At 48.4% G+C, this 14,853-nt stretch overlaps 1 protein-coding gene across 1 annotated transcript in view; it reads right to left on the bottom strand.

Moving 5' to 3' along the window:
• The window catches only part of CFAP54 (cilia and flagella associated protein 54), a 3,669,934-nt gene that overhangs the window by 1,061,940 nt on the left and 2,593,141 nt on the right, over positions 1-14,853 (bottom strand). The window lies entirely within an intron of this gene.

Here is a 14,853-nt window from a genome sequence, read left to right as displayed (position 1 = left end):
GCAGTTGAAGCGCAGGCGGGGGAACGGCCCCGCTGATGGCAACCTGCAGGAGCTCCCGAGTTCCATGTCCGTCTTCTCCGATGCTCCGTAGCGCAAGCAGGGGCTGTCGGGTGTGGCACGTGCATGAGCGTAACAATGGCCGTGGTCCAGAAGCTCCAGAAGGCCCACGAACACTCGGGCCTTCTGGGTAGTGTAGTCCCCAGCTGTTCTGGCAGTCTAAAGTGGGTTTCCTTCTATAATGTTCAGTTTTCCTGCATTTTATACAAAGAAGGCTTTTACTATAGCCATGTCTTTTCCTTTTACAGCTTCTGCACAAGCATTTACCTTACAATACATTAAGTAAAGTCATATTGTCTCCTTTGCTGCTTCTTGCCACTTGTTGATCTTTGACAGTGGTTTTGTGGCGGTTGCTGCGGCCGCTGATGGTAAAGAGGCTGCAGCTGGGGCTGGCTTTGCACGTTTTCCTCGTCCACCACGAGTGCCTTTTTTCTGGCCTCTTTGACTGGCCATTCCTCTCGCCTTTCCATATGAGCAGTAATAACGATAGGATTGTCCCCTCCAAGATTGACCTGATGCATGAAAAGGCTGAGGTTGCCTAATAGCAGCTCCTAAAGATTTGGCAGCCGCTTTTGAGGTCTGCAACCTCTCGAGGCTCTCATCAGCCTTGTTGCCAAAAGGGTGACACCCGTCAAAGGGCATGTTCAAAAGACGGTTTTGCACGTCCGGTGCAAAACCCGACTTTCCCTACCGCGCAAATATGCGCATTGCCGTGCTAGTGGCCATGGACCTGCTCAGACTATCTGCAGTGTCCAACCCAGACTGAAGGGATTCCTGCATGGCCTCCTTTCCATCTCTAACAATGGCTAGGAATCCTTCCCCTTCTGGTATGTGCTCCGTCACCATTGCAATGTACTCCCACCGAGTGTACGAAAATGTTGCCAAGGCACATGTGGAGTTGGCTTACGTTAACGCCATACTCCCAGCTGAAAATACCTTGCGCGCCCAGCCATCCACACGCTTGTCTTCCCTATCCGGAGGGATGGAAGCGTACGCCACCTTATTTGAAGCTGTGGCTGCCTGGACCACCAGACTCTCGGGAGTAGGGTGTTTGGACAGATAGCCGGGGTCGCTACTGGAAGGGCGGTATTTTGAAGTGAGGGACTTATTCACCGGAGGAAGAGAGTCCGGGGTCTCCCAATTTTTGCCCACCCTATTTTGTAAGGCTACATGGAAGGGTAAAATTGGATCTTCGGTGGGACCATGATTCAATATATCGGTCAAATCATCTTGAATGAACTGAGTTGGTGGCCTAGCCCATCCTAAATATTCAACCACCTTTGTCATTAATTGCCTGCATGAGGGATTGGCATGTTCCCCTGGTTCTGGCCTGCCAAAATCTGTTTCAGGTGAAGTATCAATTGCACTTGCATTATGCAAGGTTTCCACCAGATCCCTCATCCTGCTTTCCTCAGAAATCAGGCATTCTCGGACATTTGGGATGCCATATTCTAGTCCAAAAAAAAAAACATTCTCCTCCTCAGACCTCTTCTGTTCTTCAAAAATTGAAGTTAAGCATTTGAAATATTCTTTCCTTGGAAGATGTAAAAACCTTTTCTGGGAGAGGTGTATCAGAGGGGCCTGAAGGCTTTACAGCCTTTTCTTTTGCTGTTATTTTGACAGCTTCTGGCTGAACTGGAGCCTTTGGGACATTTGGCTTTGAAGGCTTTGGGGTCGACGTAGACAAAGGCGTCAATGGCACCGACGAAATAGTGGTCGTCGACGGAGCTGGCTTCATGGGGGTCGAGGTGCTCTTTGGATGCTCCCCCTTCGAGGTGTGTCGGGTTCCGGGCGGCATAAGTGTCCTCGAATGGTCGGCTCGACTCAAGCAGTCTTTTTTGCTCAGCGTCCTAGAGGGTTCCTGATCCTTTCTCCTTCGATCACCCGGGCTCGAGGGCGCGCGAGTGTTGGAACGGTAACGCTTCCGGCCAGCTACCGAAGAAGGCACGGACAGAGGCTTAGCTTTTTCAAACACCTCCATCATTTTTATTCTAAATGCTTCCCATTCTTCGGAGGAAGAATGTTTTGTAGGGCATTTCATTCATTTGGGGGATTCGTCCGAGGACGAGGTGGAAGGGGACGGGTGGCATCTTTTCTTGGACTTTTTCGTCAAAGACGAAGAGTGGTGTGAACCACTTTGGGTGCCATGAACCTCCGAATTCGTCCGTTCTGGACTTCACGGTCCATGATGCATCGCAGTATGAACTCCGTGCTTCTACCAACATGGCCGACAGTTCTGGAACGCAGCACACCAGCCCTTCCACGCTACGCCCGACTTCCTAGAAAAGAGCCACGCCCCTGCGGCACCGTGCATCTCAACACTACTGCTTGGAGTAGTTAGACGTGCGCTATCGAAGTCCACTTCGCATTCCCTTTTTAATTCCCTTGTTTCCTTCCTTCCTGGTATCCCTTAGTTCCCTTTCCTTTTCCTTTGTGACACTATTCCTGGACTAATCTGAGCCCGGTCATACGGCGCTTCGGTTCCTTCCGAGCCGAATCATCTTCCTCCTGGTTCCACGTCCTGGATATTGAACGCCTTCTAGTGGAAGGCTATCGACCTCATGCTGGACTCCGAAGACCGGCGTCCAGGCCTATACAAGTCCCGGACAGTAAGAAAGGAGGAAGCCATTTCGAAGAAGGTCGCAAGTAAGGAGAAACAGGTGCGAAGAGGAGAAACTTGTGACAGATTGAGACGCCATAAACCTGATACAAAGGCAGATATGGAAGCCGCAGTCCAGGACCTCATGAGAGGTATGCAAGAATTAAATACTGATGTCCAAAACCTTAAGGCTGAGAATGCGGCACTAAAGCAGTTGGTTCTATCTTGTGACTCTGCAGCCAAGGAAAGTGTCCTGTTGGGGCGAGTAGTGGACAAATACGACGGATCGTCAAAAAACCTACGTGCCTTCCTTGATTCTTGTTTAGTACATTTAACCTTCAAACGTACTTCTTTTCCACCCCACGAGCAAAGGTTGTATTCATGATATCCCATCTCACGGGCAATGCCTTAACCTGGGCAACTCCCTTAGTCAATGCGGGTGATGCTCTCCTGGATGATTACGATGGGTTTGTGCAAGCCCTTAAGACCATGTTTGATCGCCCTGATATCGTTTATAGTGCACAAGAAAGACTGCTTGAATTCCAACAAGGCACTCAGGATATGCTCACTTATGTGACTCGCTTTAAACAACTTGCAAAAGAAGCTGATTGGTCCCAGGAAGGCAACTTTACCCTCTTTCGAAGAGGTTTAAACGATGAGGTAAAGGATGAATTAGCTAGAGTAGCTCACCCAAGCTCCTTTCAAGCTCTCATGGACCTCTCCCTACAGATTGATTTCCGGATCCAGAAAAGGAAGGCAGAGAAAAGGGAATCTAAGTCAACATCTCCAAAGACAGCCAGCAGCCATCCCTGCCCAAAAGAAACAACTGCTTCACAAGCCTCTGATCCAGAACCTATGCAACTAGGCACCTTCCGAGGACCTATTTCTCCCCAGGAAAGGATCTGTCGGATTAATACAGGACTGTGCATGTATTGTGCCTCTGCTAAACACCTGTAAGAGAATGTCCTATAGCGCCACCTTGGCGTTCGGGAAACGCCAGCTCCCAGTCCTAAGCGGAGCACAGCTTCGGGAGAATAATGTCTGCTCCTCATCTTTTCCATCCTTAAAAACTCCTGGACAGAACACTCTCGTTATTCTACAAAATGTCTTATCCCTTTCCAAGAGAGAATCCTACCCCATCCTGGCCTTAGTGGACTGTGGTGCCATGGGCATTTTCATATACCATGATTGGGTTGTCGATCATCACATTCCTCGAGAAACCAAGGAGGTAGTACAACCTGTCGAAGCCATTGATGGCATACCCTTGTCATCTGGACCCATAACTCACCAAACCAAGGACGTACTACTGTCAATAAACAATCATCAGGAAATACTCAAATTTGACATCATTAAATCTGCTCATTACCCCTTGGTTTTAGGCATGCCTTGGTTACAAAAACACAATCCCTACATCAATTGGGCAGCAGGGTCCTTGTTTCTCGGTTCAGAACATTGCATGTCCCATTGTTTATCTCTTGCCACATTGCCAAATCCTTCGGCAGACTTCCAGGAACTCGGACAACCATCCGTATCTGTCTCCAACATTATCCAAATTCCTCAAACATACCAAACGTACTCAGATGTGTTTTCAACCGACATTGTTCAATCTCTCCCACCTCACAGACCTGAGGATTGTGCCATTGATACAGAACCATCAGCGGTGATTTCCTTTGGAAGAATGTCCATTTTGACTGACCGTGAAAAGAAGGCTCTCCGAGAATATTTGGATACCAATTTGACAAACGGTACTATCCGACCTTCCAAGTCTCCAGCCGGTGCTTCCCTCTTCTTCGTCCCTATAAAAGACACCAAGGAACTTGGACCTTGTCTGGATTACTGTGGCCTTAACCAATGCACTCTCAACGACCGCTATCCATTACCACTTATATCAGACATTCTGGAGAGGCAGTGAGGGGTGCTGTCATTTTCACCAAACTTGATCTCAGCGGTGCTTACCATCTCATTCACATAAAGGAAGGCGATGAGTGGAAAACAGCCCTCAGAACTCCCTTTGGCCACTTTGAGCATCTGGTAATGCCCTTTGGTCTCGCTAATGCCCCCACAGTATTTCAACGCTTCATGGATCGTTTTTTTTCTGACATGTTGTTCCTTTTTGTCATTTTATATCTGGACGATATACTGATTTACTCCAAGGAACCCCAGACCCACCAAGAACATGTAAAATCAGTTTTATAACGCCTGCGTGAAAACAAGCTCCTGGCCAAACCTGAAAAGGGCCTTTTCCATGTATCAACCGTTCATTATCTTGGATTCGTCCTTAGCTCCAAAGGTATCAGAATGGATCCTTCCAAGGTTGATTCCATCCTGTCTTGGCCTGCTCCCACTAATGTGAAACAGATCCAATCCTTCCTGGGACTTGCTAACTTTTGGAGAAAATGTATACCCACATTTTCTGACATTGTACATCCTATTGTAACCCTCTTAAAGAAAGACACTCCATTTCAATGGTTCTCGGCTCAAGAGACGGCCTTTCAACAACTGAAACAGGAATTTACTCGAGGTCCAATCCTGGCTCAACCTGATATAGATCGACCCTTCTTGGTAGAGACAGATGCATCCGACTATGCCATCGGAGCAGTCTTAAAGCAAGAACTTGAGGAAAAGATGGAACATCCTACTGCCTATTTATCCCGCACCTTGACTCCCAGTGAGACACATTATTCTGTCCTGGAAAAGGGGTTGTTAGCCATCCGACAAGCCTTCACCAACTTGCATCACCTCCTTTTGGGTGCCAAACACCCAGTACAAGTTCGTACGGACCATCGAAATTTACAAGTGCTACAATCCCTGGAGTGCAGAAACAGCCATTAGGCCTGTTGGGCCTTCTTTTTGGCCCAATATCAATTTCAGATCCTTCACTTTCCTGGAACACATAACATCATAGCTGATGCCGTGTCCAGACATCCTGATTACGAGCCTCTCGAAGCACGAACCTTTCCCAAGATGTTTCCCAACACTGTGTTTGTAGCTCAAGCTATTTCTCTCCTGGAGGACATTCGTGCAAAAACACCTTCCTCCGAACTCTGGAAGGAATACGAGGGGAATAATCCAAGGAAACGCCTGCTAAAAGATGGATATCTCTTCAAGGAAACACGACTGGCAGTACCCACACAGGAACTGAGATATAAGATCACGAATCTATGCCATGATACCCTCCATTCAGCACATCGAGGCATCACCACCACCCTCCATCTTTTACAGAGACATTTCTGGTGGCCAAGGATAAAAGACGACGTAAGAACCTATGTCCAATCCTGTGCATTCTGTAACCAGAATAAACATGATAACAGAAGACCAGCGGGTCTCTTACACCAACCAGCGATGCCAACATGACCTTGGGAGATCATCGCCACAGATTGTATCGTGGAATTACCCCCATCCAGAGGATACATGACCATAATGGTTACCATCGATCTGTTTACACATATGGCTCACTTTACACCCTTGTTCAAGCTACCATCCTCATCTGAATTGGCTAGGTTTTTCCTGGAACACGTATTTAGGCTTCATGGACTACCTTCGAAAATCATCTTCGACAGAGGACCCCAGTACATATCCCAGTTTTGGAAACAACTATGTCAAATATTGGGGATCCAGCGCGCGTTGTCCTCAGGATACCACCCACAAACCAATGGAGCAACTGAACGAGTCAACCAGACCCTAGAGCAATATCTCTGCTGTTTCTCCACCAAAGTCCAGGATGATTGGTCACTTTTGATTCCTGTAGCTGAATTCGCGTACAATAATTCGGACCATTCAGCTATCAAAACCAGTCCGTTCTTTTGTAGCCAGGGATTTCATCCCTCATTTCTACCATCTGTTCTTCCTCATCCAACCCCAGTCCCTGCGGTCGATTCCTGGATCGAAACATTAGTCAACGTACACAAAGACACCAAAGAACGACTGGAAAAGGGCAGGAAAGATGTCAAATGGTATGCAGACACCAAAAGGAGACCAAGCCCTTCTTACGCAGTGGGAGACCAGGTTTGGCTGTCCTCAAAACTACTTCCTTGACATCTGCAACCAAATAAACTGGCCCCCAAGTATTATGGACCCTTCACCATAAAGGAGGTCATTAATCCAATAGCCTACCGACTCCAGCTTCCAGATTCCTGGAAAAGGATTCATCCAGTCTTCCATACTTCCTTGTTAAAACCATTTGTACAATCCACCCGAACTGCTCCAAGACCCACTCCAGTAGTCATCAATAATCAACTTGAATTCGAGGTCTCCAGGATATGTGATTCCAGATACAGACGTGGTCAACTCCAGTATCTGGTTGAATGGGAAGGATACCCTCCCTGTGAACGCACATGGGAAACAAACATGAAAGCCCCCCGTTTAATACAAAGATATCATCAAATTCACCCAGGCAAACCCGTAAGTCCAGGGTTTAGGAGGAGGCATGCTGTCATGAACCGCCAAATTCGTCCGTTCTGGACTTCATGGTCCATGATGCATTGCGGTATGAACTCTGTGATTCTAACAACATGGCCGACAGTTCTGGAACGCAGCACACCAGCCCGTCCACACTATGCCCGACTTCCTAGAAAAGAGCCATGCCCCCGCGGCACCGTGCGTCTCAACGGTACTTCTTGGAGTAGTTAGACGTGCGCTATCGAAGTCCGCTTCGCATTCCCTTTTTGATTCCCTTGTTTCCTTCCTTCCTGGTATCCCTTTGTTCCCTTTCCTTTTCCTTAGTGACACTATTCCTGGACTAATCTGAGCCCGGTCATACGGCGCTTCGGTTCCTACCGAGCCGAATCATCTTCCTCCTGGTTCCACGTCCCGGATATTGAACGCCTCCTAGTGGAAGGCTATCAACCTCACGCTGGACTCCGAAGACTGGCGTCCAGGTCTATACAAGTCCCGGACAGTAAGAAAGGAAGAAGCCATTTCCAAGAAGACCGCAAGTAAGGAGAAACAGGTGAGAAGGGGAGAAACTTGTGACATCGGGACCTAGAACGATGCTTTCGCCTTTCGCGTCGAGGAGATTTCTCCTCACGGGTCCTCGACTCGACACTAGAGGCTTTTCGGTCGGGTTTGCGACCTACCTGCAGTTTTCCCTTCCTCTCTCACAAGGCCTTCCCAGTCATTGCCTCCATGTCATGGCCTTCACCGAGGCACCACAGACATTCTCGGTGCGAGTCTGTGATGGACATTTTCGAACTGCAGGATTTACACTTTTTGAACCCCAAACGCGGGTAGTCGGAGTCAACGACGAGGACATTATCGAATATCTTCTTTCAGTAACTGCGTCACAGAACTTCTCGAGGCGCGCTGAGTCTCCGAAGCAACACGTACTGCGGAAAAACGGAACTGAGGCCAACGGGCACCATGCGTGCTACTTGTATACTGATGACATCACACTCGACGGAGGTCTTCGAGGGACTTCGACTCAGCGACATCGAGGCACGGCGCCCTCTGCCAAGAAAAAATTCTGAAGCAGCTAAAGCTGGATGGAATACATCTAAGATGAGGAATACGTTGGAGGACACAATCCATTTGAAATGTGTTTTTATTGGAATCTATTTTTGATGCCTGCTCTCCTGAGCTTAGACAACACTTGGCTGACTCTGAAGAGATTGATCCCAAGAAGTTAGTAAGAGCAGCTGACTCATGGGTAGCCAACAGAGCCACTCATAAGGATTCTGGGGCCACTCATAAAAAGGATGAGGGGAAGCAGCACAAAAGTGAGGATAAAGATAGTTCTAATTCCAACCAACCAGAAGAATCCCCCCAAACCACAGAAGGGTAGATCCCATGGGAAACCTGGTAGGTCTAGTGAATCCTCTGGTGCCCAACCAGAGGGAGGTCAGCAGAAACCCCCATTCCAGAGAAAATTTGGTAAATGCTATGTCTGTGGGTCTGTAGACCACTTGAAAGGAGATCCCAGGGTAAACCTGCAGAGGTCAGCACTGCCTCCTTAGCCTTCATCCCTGAGGGAGGAGTACAAATGGCTAGCGCCCACTTTCACCTACTGGCTGAAGAACCTTTTGGTGTTCAAGCCAGTGTATTCTTAGAGTCCCTGGGTTTGGGTAAGAAGCAGAATATGGATGTGTATGACTGCATTCCAGGTAATTCCAAAGGGTATTATATGGACAGTGTTATTGTAAATGGCCAGGACACCCCTGCCATGAGAGACACTGGGGCCAGCAGAACAGTTGTGGGTGAAAGCCCTTTCAAGCCTGAGGATGTTGCTAAGGCACCCAAAGGTCCCACTAGATTTACTAGTGGCCCAATCCAATTGGTTCCAATTCTACCAGCTCTCAATCAGTGTAACAATATGACAGTGATGATTCCTGTCAGTATTCAGAACGGGGTGCCTGTGAGAGTCCTGTTGGGGAACGACTTAAAACTCTAGGAGTAGCGTCCAGTACCCCCAGGCCTCTCAGTAAGAGGAAACAGAACCAAACCAAATTGGCTAGAGAGGCAACATTAAGAGACCCCTCTGAGCCTATGGAACCCTCAAAAGAGACCCCCACTGTAAGCCCCTGAGTTAGTAAATTGACCTCTAACCAAGGCAAATCTGAGGCTAGAATAGTAGGGAAATAGGAGCCCCAACCAAGCTCCATCATTACCCATCCAGTTGTAAAGTCTCTGACCCCCCGCTTCTGAGGAAGAGGTGGATAGACAAATTGGAACCCTCTCTAGGCCTGTGCGAACTGGGAATTCTCAAGGCTGGTGGAAAATCAGGAAAAATAGGTCTAAGGCTAAACCCCTTCAGACTGTTGGAGCTTCTGTGGAAGACTCCAGTATAAATCCTAGTGTTAATAGGATCACTTCAAAATACCGGCCTTCCAGTAGCGACACCGGCTATCTGTCCAAACACCCTACTCCCGAGAGTCTGGATGGTCCAGACAGGCACATCTTCAAATAAGGTGGCGTACCCTTCCATCCCTCCGGATAGGGAAGACAAGCGTGTGGATGGTTGGGCGCGCAAGGTATTTTCAGCTGGGAGTATGGCGTTAAAGTAAGCCAACTCCACATGTGCCTTGGCAACATTTTCGTACACTCTGTGGGAGTGCGTTGCAATGGCGGTGGAGCACATACCAGAAGGGGAAGAAAGGGAAGGCTTCCTAGCCATTGTTAGAGATGGAAAGGAGGCCATGCAGGAATCCCTTCAGTCTGGGTTGGACACTGCAGATAGTGTGAGCAGGTCCATGGCTACTAGCACGGCAATGCGCAGATTTGCGCGGTAGGGAAAGTCGGGTTTTGCACCGGACATGCAAAACCGTCTTTTGAACATGCCCTTTGACGGGTAATAGGGAAACTTCTAAGCCAGGTAAACTGAGATCTCAGAGGAAGTGGAAGCACGTACCTTGCTTGACCCTAGCCCCTCCAACCAAGATACCCGAGACCCAACCTGTTCTTGTGAGAGAGGTAGCAAGGAACCACGGAGGACCCTCTAGGTCTAAGGGATTCCTTTCTAAGGACCCCTTGAAAAAGCCTATTCTAAGTTCAGAGGTTGTCACAACTTCTGAGGGACTGTCAGATCAGATCCCGTATACCTTAAATAAGAGAGATGTACCAAACAGGGTTTGTAGGTCATATAACTTGCAAATGAAAACACCTGATAAAAAGTACCATAGCAAGTGTTACAAAAGGTTGCTGGTGTACTCAGCAGGCCATTTAACCGACTTGCAACAGGAGATCCATCCTGGTGGGAATTAGATCCTCCTGTTCCTTAGTCTGAGGGAGACGAGTGTTAGGAAGAATTCTCATAATTGTGGTAATTCCTCTTTATCTTAAAGACCCCAGCTCTTTTGCTGAACTTTGGGGCTTTGTACTTTTAATTCTGTTTGGTTTTCTGTCTATATTTTCTATGGTTATGGAGTCTAACCAACTCCATAGGCATCATCTTTTCATTTGTGTCACACAACACCCTCAGTTCACTGGCACATGGAAGCCTTTCCAGCCTTCCCCAAGGTTTAAATACCTTCTCAGGGATAAACTACTGTTTCCCAGAGAAAGTAAAGTGAAACTGACTTTACTAGTCTTAAAATTCCTAGACCCAGCACACCCTAGCTTACAATAGAGTTCTGGAGGGGTTACTTAGTAACCCCTGTGTCTAGATACTCATGTAGCAGTCAAATGCTACCCTTTCCTCTCAGAATGGCTGGTGGCAGTGGTTTTACAACGAATTACCATGATTTTTTCCGACTGCAAACTATTCGTAGCTCCAGTAGCGTTAAATCGCGGGAGCCATGTTTTTCAAGTTGGCCTCCGAGCCCCCTCGGTAAAAACAGGTCCCGGTCTTCTTTTTTTGCAATTTCCTTTTTTAAAGGTCCTTCTAGAGTTTGTCTCTGCGTGCCAAACCAGGTTTGGTCCCTTTGTTCCTTCGCCTTTGGCGGGCTTCAGGAGTGAAGACTGCCTCTGGTGCCCAAGTGTCTGGAGTGGGCAGGAAGTGAGGGAGGTGCCCGAAACTCCCTGTGCTGAGTCTCCTAGGAGACCCAAATGCATTCTGGTGTGATTGGCTGGCTGACTGTCCGGCAAGGACAGCCACCCTGCTGGGTGAGTGACAGCTAGGCTGGAATGAATGGGAGAAAAATGAATAAATGGTGAGTCTCTTGGCTTGGAAGGCAGATTTGACCACTGGAATGAACGAACCGAAGACGAGCTTGAAAAGGACGCCTGCTGCAACTCCTGGACCGTTGGTTTGCCTAGTGAAGCCCTGCTGCTGGTCCGAATTGCCAAGTTCACCTTGACAGAGAAGCCCCTGCAAGGACGACTTCTCCCTTTGAGTTGGTGGAACCAATCAACTCAACAGTAAGCCACCTGGATACTCATCTCGGAGCTGGTTGCATTTTCCTCAGTGTGTTGCAGGAAACCGTACAGCCAGGGAGAGAGACACCAATTTGTGTGCTTAACTTACAGCTACCAGAATTGAAGTTTTGCCAACCTTTTTGACTGTTCAAGTGCAGTGCAGGAGTCCCCCGACGTCCTCCCTCTTGTCCCCGCGACTGAGGCTCAGGAAAAGCGAGATCTGCAGGAACTTCCAGGAACAGAAGTCATCAGCTGCCTCTTTTTCTTCATTTGTAAGGTACTGTAAAACCAGACAGAGTATTTACCTCTCGCGGTGAAAGTGCTTGAATCTTTTGCAACTCACAGGCCTAATCAGCTTGTGACCCAACATATGATTCTTCTTGCTACAAACTACTTCTAAGAACTTTGGCAAAGACTTTTCCATTTACTTACCAGATTTGCTATATCCTATCCAAGACTTTAGCCCATTGACTTTGGCCTAGCCCATTGAATTGAATTGACTCTTCTGGTGAACTCAAAATATTTGCACTGTCTAAGAATAATTGTAACCTTTCTTTTCCTAATATCCTTTGCCTTTTACTACTCTTTGAAAAGTATTCTGAATGCTACAGTAAGATATTCATGTCCCCTGCACCCTTATTACTAAGAGTTACCTGTGATTGTAGGTTGTGTCTGTGGGCCATTGCAATAGGGTCTCATCTAATTCAGAAACTTAGAGTGTACAGTATTGAAGTATATTTGTGTGTTATATATAACTGCCTCCCTCTATTGAATGTTTTATAACTGACTGGTTAATAAATTAGTAAGTGTTTAACTAAGAAACCTTGAACGTAAGAGTGTATTTGAGCACCTGTGATTGTAGACCTCCGTGTATCATTATTACAACTCACATTCCCTCTTGAGATAAGCCTGGCTGCTCAGCAAAGCTACCAAAACTGTGTAGTACAGACTTATACCAAAGGTTGGTTTTGCTTAAACCTGTAGGCATAGTTGCTTGTAGTGTTCCCAGAGGGTACTGCATTCAAACTTTGCCTAACACTCCCAGTCAGACAAAGGGCCACTTTGAAGACCCTGTGCATCACTCACCAAGCAGTGCACAAGACCGGCCCATTATACCTGCAAGAAAAGTTAAAACCTTACTTCCCACCCCGCACCCAAGCACTGCCCTCCTTTTAGTGATCCCATCCACTAATTCTGTCAGAATCAGAGGCTCCCCCTTCTCAGCCTTGGCCCCGACTCTATGGAACTTGCTTCTCCCACATACTCGACACACCCAATACTCTATGACATTCCGCAAAGTTCTAAAAACGTGGCTCTTTCCATAACACCACCCTCAACCTTAAAAGCAACTGAATTCCTAACACCCAATGACTAAACACACAATGGGACCCCCAACCTGTCATCATTGAATAAGCCCTTTCATTCAGCTACAAACAGCCGTATCCCTGAAATACAGAATAATGATCTCCTTGGGTCATAACTCCTCCCAATTCTCATGAGGCCGCTGTGTCCCTCAGCCCCTCTGTTCCGTGCTGTCACTGTGTGCCCCACCCCGGATTCCCTGCGACATCGCTCTGTACCCTCTGGCCCGTGCATCGCTATATGCCCCATCCCCTCGGGTCCACTGTGTATGACTGCATTCCCCCAAATCCCCCCTTTGGTTCCTGTATTTTGCTGTACCCCCACCCCTTGTAGCCCCCGTATTATCACTACGTACTCCCCACCCACTGGCTCCGGTGATATCGCTGTTCACCCCTCTGTTCCCCCGTGCTATCGCTTTCTGTCCAGCCCCCTCTAGTCCCTGTGATGTCTCTATGTGCCCCCCAGCCCCTTTTGTCCCCTGTGATGTCCCTATGTACATCTGTCTACTGGCTCCCCATGTATTCACTGTGACCCCTCTGCCCCCTGTGCTGTCGATATATGCCCATCCCCCTCTGTGCCCCTTTGGTCCCCTGTGCTGTCGCTGTGTTCCCTGACCCTCTGACCCCTTGTGCTGTCATAGTGTTCCCCTCTGGTCCACTGTGCTGTTGCTTTAAGATAACACCTCTAGTCCTTGTGATGTTGCGGTGTGCCCCTTTGTGCCCAATGGTCCCCTGTGCTGTTGCTGTACGACAAGACCTCTAGTCCCTGTGATGTCACTATGTAACCCTCTGTACGCCCACCCCTCTAGTCCCCATGATGTCGCTATGTATCCCTCTGGCACACTTCCTGTCGCTGTAAGCCCAGCCCCTCTAGTCCCTGTGATGTTCCTGAGTGCCCCTTCCCTCCAGCTCCTGTGATGTTCCTGAGTGCCCCTTCCCTCCAGCTCCTGTGATGTTCCTGAGTGCCCCTTCCCTCCAGCTCCTGTGCTGTCGCTGCGTACGCCTACCCCCTGTAGTCTCCTTCCGCGTACCCCTCTGGCCCTGTCGCAGTATGCCCGGCCCGCTAGCCCCTGTGGTCCCCCATGATGTCGCTGTTTACCCAGCCCCATTTCCCCTCGGTGTCACTATACACCCACAACCCCTTAGGTTCCCACGTTTCACTGTAGTCCTGACCATCTCGTCACTGCCCCCCAAACTTCTGTTTCACTATGATGCCACTCTGTGTCTAGCCCCTTAGCTATCCTCGGTGTTGCTATACGCCTCCAGCCTCCCACCCTGTCCCTAAGATATCGCAGCATACCCCATGCTCCTCTCATGTCCCTTGTAGGCGCTGTGTGCCCAGGCCCTCTGGTCCACCATGATGTCACTGTATACCCCCCTGACCCCTGGTCCTGTGATGTCTCTCTGTACCTCTGGCCCCTGCACGAACACCCTCCCGACCGACTCTCCCGACCGTGGCACCTGCACAGTCTGGTGTCTCTACACCGAGTGTAGTAGCTAGTCTTCACATTCGCGCTGCTCATGGCTTGTGGAAGTGTTTCTGCGTTTCTCCCTTGTTCCCTCCCTTGTCATCAAGCGCTTTCAAAGTACATTGTGCTTATGCGCTTTGTGGATGTACCATCATATCATATCATATCACTACGCTTATTCTCTACTCCACACATCACACAATTAGAGTACAGCTATACCCCTCGATAAATTCGGCCTAGCTGTTCACATACTAACACTACCCCATGAACACCTCATCACTCGAATAAAACACAGCTATATCCCATGACAAACCGGCCTAGCTGCACACATAAGCGTCCTCCAGGTCTAACGCAGCCAGAGCCCAGTCTGGGTGTCCAACCACCAGACTGCACACATTCAACTGATATCACCACCACCACACCTAATGCTAGGATGCAGCTACCATCAGGCAATTACATCAGCTTCACACAAATCTGTTACCCACGCACCCTACGACACGTAGGTCATACCAATGATATATAGAACGCTATGTAAATGCCAAATAAAATAACATGGTTACCAACCAGTACAAATACATTG

This window comes from Ambystoma mexicanum, chromosome 12 (assembly GCF_040938575.1).
Source record: "Ambystoma mexicanum isolate Mex_15411 chromosome 12, UKY_AmexF1_1, whole genome shotgun sequence".
Lineage (NCBI taxonomy): Eukaryota > Metazoa > Chordata > Amphibia > Caudata > Ambystomatidae > Ambystoma > Ambystoma mexicanum.
Note: the sequence above shows the minus strand (reverse complement) of the source record. Positions and strands in the feature narration are given on the sequence as shown.